At 41.0% G+C, this 13,555-nt stretch overlaps 1 protein-coding gene across 14 annotated transcripts in view; it reads right to left on the bottom strand.

Annotated features, from left to right (window-relative positions):
* The window catches only part of SLC8A1 (solute carrier family 8 member A1), a 387,692-nt gene that overhangs the window by 34,814 nt on the left and 339,323 nt on the right, over nucleotides 1-13,555 (bottom strand). The window lies entirely within an intron of this gene.

The following is a 13,555-nucleotide window of genomic DNA, read 5'->3' as shown; positions in this document are numbered from 1 at the left end:
GAGAGAGAGAGAGGGAGAGAGAGAGAGGGAGAGAGTTGGATATTGAGATTTCCTTCTATGGGCTTCCAGCATTACAAGGAATCTTAAATATTTTAATGCCTAAGTCTGGAATGGAAGGCCCATCTGTTTTATTGCATTTGCAAGTAGAAGTAGCTTCCCATCCTTTTTCCTGGGATCTCACTGCTTTTTATATAAATTTTAATCTCCAACTCAGATGTCATTTAAATATTAAAAATGATCACCAACTGCCATGCATGATGCACAATTACCCTGCCTTAGAGAAGGACAAAGAAATATTATGTTCATCCATCACCATCTGGACTACACTTAAAAGTTTGTTCCTTGCAAAGATCAGTGGAGCATTAAAAAAAAAAAAAAACACCTGGGAGCATCTTTTATGTGACAGCGAAGTTGATCATAATCTTCCCGTTCTGTATGTTTGCCAGCCCAGGGTGATAGGAGGCTACATAATTCTTTTGAGTCCCTCTTCTGCATTACCAAAGGAACAGGCAGGTTGATGGGTTTCCTTTTTATAGGAACCCAAGCAAAGGATCCTCTTATTTTGGAATCCTTCTTTTCCATTTTATGGATTCCACTCATGGAAAGATAACAACGACAACAAAAGCTGTATTTGATGAATGTGCCCCACTACCTTTTAAAATAGTTTCCTTGATACATGTTGGACTTCTCAATATAACTACAAAAATAGCCAAATCATTAAAACCACAGATAACAGAGAGAGCATCACTTTAGCTAGTGCTACAACAACCCTTGCACTGACCCTGCTCCGAAGCATGAGAACAGAGGCATCATCAGCACAAGTGATTGTGAAGGGCAACCCCTGGGCTTGGCACCTGCAGGTACACAGCATCTAAAGTACCAGCTGAGATTTCCTATCCTTCTAGAGGCACTTCAGGGAGAGCTTTGAGAACCAGAAAAAGAGGCTGATGGGGTATAGTGGTCACTTGGGTTAGAAACCTTAAGTCAATTTCTAGTTCTGATAGCTTGTTTTAGGGGAAGACACTTGACCTTTCTGAGCCTCAGTTCCTCTTCTGTCAAATGCGTTTGCTAACTTCCACATCCCAGAGCTGTGGTGAGGACCCGAACAGGAAATGTCCAAGTCATTTGTAAAACTGTAAACCCCTTTGCAGACAGGTGTGCCATATTCTATCACTATTATTTGTTAGAAGGAAGGCAATACATCTATACGACCTGAGTATCCTGATTTCACAGGATCTATATTCTGTGTGAATGAAACATTACTGCTACAGCTTCCCCAAGCTGCTTGATTTTAAGAAAAGAAAGGAAGTAACAGATGGAGAGAATATGATGGGGTGTCTACTAAATGACAGGCACTTAGATAATTTTTTCCCCCATATCTTATTTTATTTAATCCTTACAATAACCCTGCAAGGTAAGCATTATTAATCCCACTGCACATATGAAGAACCTGAAGTTCAGCAAATAGAACTTTCCAAAATCATTACACAGTTGGTAGTTATTTCACAGACTCAGTGATTGAGTTGGGATTTGATCTTATAGCCTGGGGACCATTTACTACACATGATGTCTTGATGCAAGTTGAGGACTATAGCATCTGTCAAATATTGATTCAAAGTTTGAATCTGAGAATTCTTCCAATGTCTAAATGCTATATAAATACAATGTTTTTTGTTGTTTTTTTGAGGAATGTGAAAACACTGATGTACCATCAGTAATGTTCCTATTCTAATTTATTTCTCAACATGATATGTATTTTTGGAAAGTCAGTCATATGCTCCTTCTCAAGCCCTTGGGGACCAATTAAACACAGGAAATAGACATTAAGGGAGGGCATCATAGTTTTGGCCACTTTGGAATTTGTACTTTAGACTGTGGCAAGTTCTTACTTCCATTTCTAGCTGTCCAAGGTCAACCATCTAGTTCGGGATCAAACATCCTGGTTTGCGTCTAGCTCTTCACTCAGGAATTTGGGAAACCAGCCTATAGTATTACACTACTTTGGGGAAAGTGTGCTGCTGTTAATCTGACTTTTTCCTTTACAGTATTCGTTTATCTATAATTAGTCTATTTTTATGTTGCAAGAGAATGCTCCACTACGGAATAGTGAGAATGATCAGAACACTTTCCAAAAGTATGACCGGATGGATATAGGATGACATCTGTGGCCAACCACACTGTTACCCATGCGATCGTTTCTGCCCAACAAGTATTAGTCAGCAGCCCTGTGTAATACACAAACCCATAACTGGGAAGCTAGATCACTACAGTGGTTTTCTACATTCTATACACATTGTTTCGGGCATAATTTCTTTTTGAAATTTTATTCCTTTTTTTCCCAAGTAGGGTTGATTTTAATTTTGTGTCTTTTTAGTTTTTGAACACCAAGGTTTTTAGCTTTTGAGCACCAAGATAGCTATGGAGGAGACAGCCCATTTGATCAAGTAAATTTGATCAAATGGGCCGTCTCCTCCATAGCTATCATTTTTTTCTTTGCAACCTGATAATACAGTAATTACACATCAGGTTCTGCTCTTCTGTTGTGCATTTCCAGTTCGCTTTGCTTTCAAAGGTTCTGACAGAATCAGAAAAGATGTAAGATGAAAGAAACGCTAGCCATCAGTTAATTTACCCCTTCTCATTTTAAGAGGCAAACATTGAGAGCACACCGATATATGCCCTGCTAATCATCCCCATCCTCTGCTTCCAAACTAGAGACAGCTGTGGGTCATTCTGCCCCACAGCACCTGCAAGTTACAGCCCATACGTGGGAGATAAGGAACAGGTGGTGTGTGACAGTACTGGGAGGGATGCAAGAAGGAAACTCACTCTCTGTGAGTAACTTTCAACCCTGTCTGGACCAAATGAACCTCTGGGTGAAATTTTCCACAAACAACAGAATGCTGACCAGCTCAGGCCATTGTGGACCTTGTTAGGGTGGTTAGCACAGCCTAAGAAATAGCTAATGTGATAGAAATATTTCTTAGCAAATGCAGTCCCTGGAAACCAGACCCACTAAGGATCTGGCTGCATGTGAGTTTGATTATTAGCACAATGAATCAGTTTAAAGCTGAGTCTCGAATGCTTAGCCTCTCTCTCTTGTAAGAATTCCTCCATGGGCACTGAATGTTCCTAAAGGAGCGTAGGTTGACACAATTAAGCTTGTGTGCTTTTGCCCCGAGATTTGTTTCTGCAAAATAACTCCACATCAGGCTGAGAACCTTGAAATTCAGAGTGTCCTCTTACCCTTGATTGATTGTAGGATTAGCAGAATTCCAGGCTTCTGCAATAGAGAAGCATATTCCCTACAGACTTGAGCACCTAAGAAATACACCCTCAACAAGGAGAATTGATACTCAGCATGTGTCGATGCTTCCTGCTAGTTTAGATGGTTTAGTTACTGTGGGTAGTATGTGGGCACACCAGGTTCTAAGATTGGCCTGAGGACTCCGATAACACTTTGTAAATATCAGCAGCTGTCTCTGAATTAACCTCCTGGAGTATGGGAAGCTGAGCCTTAAAGGAACTGTTTGGGGAGCAATAACCCTGTAGTTTTCAACAAACAACTCAATGTTATATTCTAGGAAAATGTTGAAATTGATATAAAGGGTCGATGGGTATCAAAGGAGCATAAAAACTGGATGCTTGTGAGATGCTGCTGTGATTAATCTACGATTTTGGGTTCACTTACTGAGTGCTTACCTTCTAGCACATAGTAAATACATACATCCCACTTAGTCTTCACCCTCCCAGCAACCTGCTAAAGTAGGTATGATTTTCTCCACTTTAAAGATGATGAAATTGAGGCTCAGAGAGTTTAAGTGATGCTTCGGAGAACTGAAACTCTTTCCACCAATTCACTGTAATTACTTGACCCACTGTTTCCAGAGAGAAAAATCTCTGTGGCTTGTCCAGCAAAAATCCATTCTGATAAAATCTAAGTGCAGTTGGCATTGTTTTCTGAAAAGTATAGTTGAGAAATAACTACCCTCCTTAAAATAACCCTCTGCATATGGTATCGTATTTAAATTATTTCTTGAATGCTTTTTGGGGGAATGATGGATGGCTCTACTTCCTTTCATCTTCCCCAAGAGTCTGGTTTTCCTGTCATCTTTGGGAAAATCCTCTATTACTGGTTCATACTTGGCCCTATTGGGAAGTAGGATTCTCTTCATTTGCGTGGCAAATATCTGTCTGTGTAGCAGATGGAAAGGGCTACAGACCTTCAGCAATGCCAACTTCCTCCTCTGTGACTGTTTTCCTGGTCTCAGGTCACTTGAAAGGACTTTGTAAGTGGTCCTGGGGTTTGTGAGTTGATTTGCTGGCAAAGTGTTGCTATAAGTAGAGAATCTAAGATTCTAACCATGGTCTCGATTTGCACAATACAAAGTGATTGCAGTTACTCAGAGCACCCCTCATCTACTTGCCCGTTTCCTTCCCTCTGTTGTGATTTTCAACAAGATCCCACTAAATAGGGTCCTCCACCACATCAAAGAGGCTTTGATGAGTTACATGTTCCTGGGTACCTCACAGGTGCTCCTTGTACTTCCATCTCTTCTGGAAATGGAGGCTAGCCATCACTAACTTTCTCCTTGGTGCCGTTGGAAAGATAATTGGGATTTTTAAGAGAAGCTGCAATCTTATATGTAGTAATGCCAGTTTGGGATGGGAGGATTAGCTCATTAGTGAAATTCAGATGCGGCATCTCTATTCCCTCACTGCTCATGAACACTTCTGTTTCGGAGAGTAGGCTGCCTCAGGTGGGTGTTGATAATTACGTCTGTCTGTCTGCCAGTGGCTCTCTAGTCTTTCACAAATAATAACCCTGCACCAAGCTGTTGTTATGCTTTTCTTCAATATAAACCATCTTACAAAGATCTCTTTCTCTCTTATTATTAGGAAGCCTATGGCCTGTTTTCCTTACTTGGTTAAGGCATAATGCAAATGCTATTAAGTTTATTGGCCTGAGCTCTAAAAATACGAGCTGTGTCATAAGCCTAGGCTGAACTCCTAACCTGGACCGGTATCTGTAGTAAATCCTCAAAGGGAAAGAGTGACTTTACTGGTATCATTTATTTCTTCAGTGAATATTTATTAATAATCTCTGTGTTAGGTACAGTTCTAGGCATCAGAAATGTAGCCAAATAGACCCCATAGGACTTCCAAGGGCAGGTAGGTAGTAATAAAATCAAACAAATGAAAAAAACATGATCATTTCAGATATTGATACGGCTGTGAAAACAATGAAGCTGGTGACATAATAGTGTGACTGGGTGGTTGAGAAACTCCTCTCAGGAGGTGATCTGTGAGCGGAGGCCTGAATGATGAGAACATCCAGAAGTGGAGGGAAAGTCTTCCATGCAGGAGAAACAGCTTGTGCACAGGCCCCGAGGCAAAAGCAAAGGGCCACGAATAGATGTAAGCCTGTGACCCACAGCCATTAAACTCGGGGAGGCACAAGTGTGACAAGGTGGAATGAGGACTGACCTTGAATCAGAACCCAGGGACAGGGTGTGACTCCTAATTCCTGTTTCCCCATCTCATAAAGGGGTTCATGAAAGCCTACTGCACAGCGTTGCTGTGAGGCTTGTCTGGACACAAAAGAACTAGTTACCAGTAGTGGGGCCATTCACTCTATTCAGTGCCTCTAAATTGTTGGCCCAGGAAAGTTACGGTCTTTGCATCTTCTAATGCTGGAGCATGATGTCATTAAGAAGCTCAGAGGTCCTTAGGGAACAGCATCAGGGAAATAAGGGCTAAGGCACTAGTTCCACCAATGCCAACTCCAAAAGAAAAGTGAGAGCAATGCTGTTTGGTGTAGCATGAATCTTCGGTTCTAAAACAGACTCTGTGTGACCTTGGATGGAACGCTTTCCCTCTCTGGTCTCAGAGAGGTTGGGATAGCTGATCTGTAAGCTCCTTTTCAGCTCTGTGCTGGCATTCTGGTCTCAGACGCCCTAACACTTATAAGGCACAACCGCCAGTCAGAGAAGACCAGGCACAGGCAAAGCAGGAGAGATGCAGGGGGTGGGGCGTGTGTGTCAAAGCCTGTAGGTTCAGGCAAGTGGCTTTTGATTGCAGGAATCAAAATGACAAGGTCTTTCTCGAGAGAGCAGCCTGTGAACAGCAAGAATTAATGCTGCAAGTCACTTTTATAAGGTTCCTCTCTGCCTTTAGGGGTGTGTGTATACACGTTGGTTAAGTTTTCTCCTTTTTTTCACCTCTCGGAATTATGCTGCAATGTTCCCCCTGCTAAAAACAGTGTACGAAGGCGCCTGCCTGGGGATGAAAGGCCCTCTATGCCTCGTGCTTTGATTAGTAAGCAACAGCTAAAACTGCTCACATCGCAGCAGCTCCTGCGGACAAAAGATCTACTGGGTCCAGTGATGGTGCATCGTCTGCAGAGCTGAGCTGCTGCTTCTCCAGACAAAAGCCTTATGAGAGACGAGACTTCAAGCTTACAAATAAGAGCTCGGAATATTTCTGGAGTCCTCCAATACAGTGTTTTCCTCAAGATTTTGTAAGAAGCAAACAGCCGGACAAGCCAATCTTCTTTTCAGAAATATTAGCTAAAGCATATCCAGGGCCTAGAAAATAATTCCTTCTTTCTCTCGCCTTCTGTACTCCCACCCCTGTGTAACTGGCCTGCCTTCTTCTGAAACTGGGAGTTGAAGCTGCCTGATTCAACCTTTTCTTCTGCTATCACTGACATTTTTCACTTGATAGACATACTGGATTTGCTTTGCCTCCCTACCAATATGGGCCCAGTATATGTCCCATAACTAGTTTTCTCTCTGGAGCTTGCTGTTATCCTCTTTCTTACTATTGCCCTCTGCTTTTCCTCTTTCTCAGGATCATGATTGTCAGCTAAATAACAGTAAAATTCCATGAGGAAAATCGAAAGAAAATGCCATATCAAAATAGATTTGCATATCCAATTTGCACATGCAAAAATATATGTTTTATGTGTAAAAATACATGCATGTGTGTGTGAGAGTATGTATGTATTTATATAGATTTTTTTCTAGATTAGACATGGCAGTATGATATAAGGAAAACAGGCTTTTGATCCAGTTACATGTGGATTGAGAAACATTGATTCACACATAAATTCACTCATTCTTTAGTCAACAAATACTTATCATTGCAAAATAGGTGCTAGAGAAATAGTGGTAAATAGGACAGATTTGCTGTTTCAAAAAAGGATTTTAACTTAGCTCTTCCTACTTATAAGAGGACTTGAGCAGATCAGTACCTATTTATAGAACATAAGATACTTTAAGATAAAAATAGGGCAAAAAATGTCTGAAGTAAGCAGAAATAAAGAATGCTCTCGGATACTTGAACTGAGTCAATTTTGAATACTTGGGCAAAAAAATTGACTAAACTTTCCGACGGTCAAAGCAAGGAAGAAAACATTGAATTATATAGTTATGATTTCCTAATTGCAGAGATGATAAAAATGAATTTTCTGGAAAAACAAAACTTTAAAGTGGAAATTTGTCATGGTTTTAAAAAATATAGTGAGTGACATCATGAATAACTAACACTAAGGAAAGAGAAAATAATATTTTTCAATATTATACTTTAAAGGTGAAAATTAGAATTTTAACTAAATTATAATCCAGTGAGGGCAGTTTTGAAAGGAGTTCTGATAAGATGTTCAAGAAGCTTTACTTTCTGATATCTGATTCAAAGTGAAGAAGAGCATTATTTACTGTATTTAGTTAATGTAGCCATTAGATAGTGTGTCTTAAGTATTTGATGTCTTAAATGAGCTTCGGCCAAATTACCCAATTTATCTAACATGTACTCTAAGGCAGGTATTTTATTTGATTAAAGTCAGGACACTAAATTCAAACAGCAGTACCATGGAAAGCAAGTTGACATTCTTGCGGAAAGTGAAGGGTCCTTTAGAGGATCCTTGAGTATTTCCATGTTCCAAAGACAGAGGCCATCGATTTTCTAGCAGGAGGTATAAACACAATTCCAAGATCACAAAAAGAAGTTGAAAGTCCCTCTGGATTCCTCATGATGGGATTAAACTTGGGACTTTCTAGAAAATGCAGTGACTGGTCCTGTCCACTTTCCATGATTGGTATTCTTCCTGGCCTTTCTGCAGCTCTGTCCAATGCTTGCACACTCATTTCCAAACCCTTAACTTCACCGTGTGTAACTGAGAGTGAAGGACTCATCAACTTTGTCACTTTTCTCTTGCACTAACTCATCTCCAACCTGGCCCCTTAAGACCTGATTAGTTGTAGGAGGGACACCTAGGGCTGTGCTAAAAGGTTACTGGCTTTTGGACTCTGATGGATTTTCCTGGTTGTGTGACAATAAATAAACATGTTAAATAACCACTCTGGGCCTCAGGATTCTCAGCTGTAAACTTAGGACAAAAATATACTGTACCTTATGGTATAGCTGTGAGGAACAGAAATGATAGATATAAAGCAGTGGCCATGTAGTTGACAGCCAATAAATGGTAACCTTATTAAAGCAAAAAGTGAGCCACAATTTTACATATAGGCTTTTTTGACAGACTTTCTTTAAGGCAGTTAGGTGTACCTACTGTTGCTCATGAAACATCCTTTTTCATGAACGTTGGTCAACTTATGATTTTTAGATGAAAGATAATTAAGAATCACTATAGTCACACAATAAACAGGGCAAAATGAAAACTCCCGATCTCTAACACCTTCTTCCACCACCATTTTGATTGTCTTATAAGTCACACTGAGGTTCTATCAAACCTGACCCAGCAGGATTTTTTTCTAACTGCTTAAATGGGATTTTCAATGGGTTAACACATTACGTAATGAGAATGTCTCCTCAGTAATGATGCGCAATAAAAGGGGAGATGCTAGGAAGATACCTGCATAGTCTGGATTATATAGCAACCCCTTAAAACTAACCTGAGGTACCATTTTCATTATTTATTATTTAGGACCTATGGAGTGGATCAGTCTTCAGGTTGACAGTCTTTTCAAGTGAATTATTGTCCGGGGGGAGGGGGTGGACACTGAAAGTTGACAGCTTTTGTTATGAAATAATTCAATTTAATTGAGAGCACTTATTACTCCACATAGCAAGCGTGGATGAAAGACTGATAACAGAAGCCTCCCCCACACCGAACTCGTCCCCATATCGGTTTGGTAGGCTCGGGAGACCATGCCCTCCACTCTTATTTAGCTCAAGTCAGGTCTCTGATTGCAACCTATTGTGAAGCGTAGTGAGTGTGGACAAGCCAGCGGAGTTTAACAGCCTGACCTCATGTTGAATGTCTGCCCTTCTATGATCAAGGATTCCACAGACATTTCTGAGGTCCAATTAAGAAGCAAGCAGAGGGGCCGGCCGAGTGGCTCAGTTGGTTAAGGGCTCGCTCAAGAGTGTGAGCTCTGAGTAACAGCAGTTCGAGTCCCGGCCCAAGCTGAACTGCCACTGAGCTACCAACAAGTGGCAGGATGGCAAAAAAAAAAAAAAAAAAAAGCAAGAAGGAAATAGGCACATTGGAAGTGATCATCTCACTTAGTTTCTTTGAGGCTACACTTTGAAGACTATCCTCTCATCCCTTTCCTTTTAGGAAGACAGATTGGACTGTATGCTGTTATGGTTTCAATATTTAATTTAAGCAAGCCTGGTAGGTGGGAAGGGTATACTTTCCCACTGCCAAACTCCGGTGGTCCATGAGGCGCAAAGCCATCAGGGGTACTGTAGGACTACAACGACCGTTGACAGAGCCCCACAGTTTAACAGGGGGTGATATCTTTAGAACTTGCCTAGTCCAACCCTCTTCTTCCACTGATGATAAAACTAAAATTCAGAAAGTTTCAATACTTTGTCAAGGTTATACAGTTGGTAGGAGACAGAACCAAGACTACAAAAAGGCTTTTTTTTTGGGGGGGCACTTTTGGGGGTTGCTTCATTATGACAATACTAATAACTACTGATGTCAGATGTGCAAAATATGTGTCAAAGTCAAAGAATTTCAGAAAAGTCCTTAGTGCTGGATACTTACAATTATCAGGTAAAAGAGAGGGCAACATGTTGACATTTTGGAAAGAATGTCATCAATTATTAGGCAGGAACAGCCTGTGGATGCACCTAGGCAAACAAACACTTCCCTTTGTTCTCTAGGGAATTGACTGGCATTTGCTCTACAGGACTACGAGCAAGCTTCGAGACTTAACAAATACTGAGGGGGAAAAACCCTTCATAATTCAAGCTGTGGCTCAGCTATCCAAGACACATGCCATATAAGGGGCAGGTGCATCTCTCTGTGTGTATATGTGTATGTGTGTCTCTGTGTGCTCATGTGCGACTGCACACAAACATGCATGTCTGTGTGTATCGCTGTATGTGTGTACATGTGTTCTACATGTATGTTCATGTGAGTATGTGCGTGCTGCCTGTGTGAGCATACTCAGGCCTCAGGCACAGCAAGTGAGTACCCTTCACCCTGGAGTGAATCTGGGGCTGGTCTGTACCCTTCTACTGTCATTTACCAGCTTTGCTTCCTGAGCGAGTTACATTGTTTTTCTGAGTCTCCATCTTCTTATCTGTAAAATGCTATGTATAAAACTGCAAAACGAAACCGACAAGGAGTATCTATAGTCACTCAGCCATTTTAGTAATTAATGTGAGTTCACAAAACATAGTTATCTTTTATTGTAAGATCTTCAGTATGATTCGCCTCCCAAACAAATGTGATATCCAAAAGGAGACCTAGCTCTCACAAAAACATGTATTGCCTTAATTAATCCTTACAGCAACTCCATGAGTGGGGAGCAGCTGTCTCACATTACATATGAGGAGCTGAGATTTAGAGGTGTAGTCATCGTCCCAGAGTCACCCGGAGAGTGTTTAGAGGTCTGAGACACAATGTGCCTTCAAACCCAGGCTTGCGATCATTCTCTCCGTCACCTGGGCGCGTGAGGCCCGAGGCTGCTGTGAAGAACAGCAATGTGGTGATGGTGCAGCTGGCCTTGGCATTTGGTTCTCTTTACCCAACTACTGTTTGTCTTCCTCCTTGACACAGCTGTTTCTCCCTCGTATCCCAGCTGGTACACAATTGCTGAAAGGCAACCCTCCATTCCGCCCCGCGGAGACACTAAGAAAGAAGAGGCATTGGGGGACATTCAAAATGGACACACAGGGAGTGCTAGCTTCACTTAGAAGAACGTCTGCTGACACGTCTTCAAAGCTCCTGATGGTACCGCCCTGGCAAGCTCCTGACAGCCACATACTGCCGCAGGCAGGCCAGTATTCCACTCTGGAAATGAGAGGAGAACCCCTGGCACGTGAATGCTTAATCCCTTCCTAATCTCGGGAGTCTCATAAATCCTCTCTCTTCACATGTTGAAGTGTAACAACTTGGCTCTTAGACACATCATGGCCAGAGGAGGCCCAGCTAGTGAGCTATGAAATCCAGGGGATGTAGGGGAACAAAAAGACTGCCAGGAGGCTACCTTGAAATGAGTTTAAATATAATCAGTGAGAAACAGAAGCAAAATCCTACTTACAAATTATTATTTTTGTTTAGCAAGATATATAGACTTAATTTTGCACAGAAAATTGCATAGGAGAAAAACCTCTCAGTAGGGCCATTTAAAAGCAATTTAATATTTTTAATAAGGCAAATCTTTCTGATTCACAACTATTTGGCCTGAAATCTTAAAATCCAATCAAAGTCTATTTTCAATAAACGGTGCTTTACAGATTTTATTGGTCATTCAACAGCCTAAGAAAATTAACATTCTTTAGATGCTTAAATTTAATCCTAACAACAAACATTGAGCTTTCTAACTGACCTCCATGTAATTTAGTGCTTGTAAAATATGGGTTTGTTTTTCTGATATTTGGTCTCAACATTGTAAATAAGGTCAGTTTACATGCAGCCTGCAAATTTCTAACAATTTTGTCTGATTCCCCATCAGTGATTTAGAAACATAAAACACAATATATTGAGGGACAAGTAAGAATACTTGAGAGGTTTTACATTTCATTCATTAACAGTTCTTCAAAGGATTTGGGGCAGGAGGTAGGCCCATCATGAAAGTGTAAAAACCATAGCACCAGGAGAGGTGACAAGACCAGTGTCACTCAAGGAGACAAGAGGTGGGGAGCCATTTTCTCACTTTGAAATTTCTCTCTCTCTTAAGGGCAGTGGACAAGACATCAGACTAGTATTCAGTGGATCAGGGCTCTGAGCTGCGTTGCAACACCATACAGCCTCACTGAGCTTAGATTCTTGCTCTATGAGGTGAGAATAATCTTAACAGCCACCTCGTGGGATTTTGAGAAGATTTAATTCAATATAATATATGAAAATGTTTGCAAACCACAAAGTTCCCCTTTAAAATAAGAGAGTATTGGCATCTTTATAGCTGTTTCTCTGTATACCTACTCTGACCAGGATCAAATACACAACTTTATCCTTGTTAGTGACATAATATCTCTCACTGTTTAAAACTGCCCCGTTCCAGCGCCACAGACTGGTCATAAAATGGTTACCCTGGTCCCTGCGAGTGACAAAAATGTGTGGACAAACCAACACAAAACCATTCCACTGCTAGAAAAGCAAATTCAACATGGATGCACCTATTGACGTCATCTTCTTGGCCACCGTCCAATGCTGCTACTATGCACAATTCCTGTCTCTCTCCATAGCTTTGTTGTTCTCCATGAGAAGCTCACCATCATACATACACTTTATTTTACTTATTTGCTGTCTCCCCCATTAGAATGTAAGGTCTTCTCAGGAAGGAGTATTTGTTTCATTCATTGTCCTGTCCCTCATACCAAGAACGATGACTGACATATAGAAAAACGAATGAATGATGTCCAACACATGGTCATTATAGAAATGCTTATATACCTGCTGCCAAAGGAAACCTAGAAACTTTTAGGAATGGTTCATTAAGGCTTATATTGCTTTTAATGTTTCAATTCTGATATGTCAAAGCCCATAAGACAATTTGGTTATTTTTCTTGTCTTCTACCATTGGCCTCGCCAGCAGTTTCGTATTCAAGTCATCTTTGTCCTTTTAGTTTTTCTTTCTGTGAAGAGGGAATATAGTTCATGCCTCAGATACTAACCTTAGATTTATGGAAAACATAAACCATAATGAGGGAGTCAATAGACTGAATGCTTGTGTCTCTCCCAAATTCCTATGTTGAAACCTAGCCCCCAACATCATGTTATTTGGAGATGAAGTCTATGGAAGATGATGAGGTCACGAGGGCACAACCTTCATGAATGGGATTAATGCCCTAGACACTCTGGAAAGCTCCCTCTCCCCTTCCTCCGCGTGAGGACAGATGGAGAAAACAGCTGTTTAGGAACCAGGAAGAGGGCTCTCGCCAGACACAAATCTATCAGGGCCTGGATCTTGGATTGCTCAGCCTCTAGAACTGTGAGAGCTAAATATCTGTTGTTTATAATCCACCCAGTCTATGATATTTTGTTATAGCAGCCCAATGCATACTCAACTGCAAGAACGGAAAGTGTGATTATAAAAGAGCACTAATAATAAACAGGCACAAAAATTTTTAC

Source organism: Hipposideros armiger, unplaced genomic scaffold (assembly GCF_001890085.2).
Source record: "Hipposideros armiger isolate ML-2016 unplaced genomic scaffold, ASM189008v1 scaffold_118, whole genome shotgun sequence".
NCBI lineage: Eukaryota > Metazoa > Chordata > Mammalia > Chiroptera > Hipposideridae > Hipposideros > Hipposideros armiger.
Note: the sequence above shows the minus strand (reverse complement) of the source record. Positions and strands in the feature narration are given on the sequence as shown.